We start from the raw sequence: 981 nt of genomic DNA, 5'->3' as shown, positions 1-981 counted from the left end.
GACCCCACAGAGTAGGATTTGCCCAGTAGTCAGTGTACCTGTTGAGACCAAGCTTCGGGTATGCCACTTATGGATCTAGTCAGGTGATGTTCTGTTGTAGTCTGTTGCCAGCTTCTTAGTGTGTTAGTTTTATGGCCCCTTTGGAAGGGCTTCTGTATACACCAAGATCAGCCACTACCTTTTATTCCTCAGTGACACCTGGTATGAGCTATAAAGCAATCCATGATGGTTGCTGCCTATGCTGGATCTGAAGGCAAGTAGGAGAAGCAACACTTCAAGCTGATGTCCAGTTACCCCCAGTACCAAGCCTGGGGCAGCTTAGCAAAATAACCAGTGCATCTCAAGGCCTGAAGATGCCTTCCAGCTGCTCATAAGACTCCACAGCTGGAAGAGCCTTTGGTTGGTACATGAGTTGAGTCAGGCTGGGACCCAGGGAGTCACTTGGGTAAAGCAAGTAGATTTCTCTGTTAGTCAATAATTGCTTTATATATGTAGGTGCTCCCATGTTGGTTGCATATATGTTTACTAAGGTTATGTCCTCTTGTTATACCGATCCCTTTATCATTATGTTAATGCCCTTTTTAGTCCCTTATTATAGTCTTTATATTAAAGTCTGTTTTTTGTGATGTAAGTATTGCTATCACAACTTTTAAAAAATTTTCATATGTGCAGTATCTTTTTCAAACCCTTTACTTTAATTTGTGTGTGTCATTTGATCTGAAGTGGGTCTCTTGTAGACAGCATATGTATGATTCTTATTTTCTTACCCATTCGGCTACTCTATGTCTTTTGATTGGAGCATTTAATCCATATACATTTTAACTGATTATTGATAGGTACATAATTATTGACATCTTATTATTTATATTTATGGGGTTTTTTTTCTTCCCCTTCTTCTTCTGAAAGAAATTCCTTTAACATTTCTTGTAATACTGGCTTTGGAAGCACTTTTTCATACTTTCAATTTTTATTGATTTCCTT

The sequence above is a fragment of the Pteropus alecto genome, unplaced genomic scaffold (assembly GCF_000325575.1).
Source record: "Pteropus alecto unplaced genomic scaffold, ASM32557v1 scaffold153, whole genome shotgun sequence".
Taxonomy (NCBI): Eukaryota; Metazoa; Chordata; class Mammalia; order Chiroptera; family Pteropodidae; genus Pteropus; species Pteropus alecto.
The sequence above is the reverse complement of the archived record's forward strand: the minus strand, read 5'-3'. Positions refer to the sequence as shown.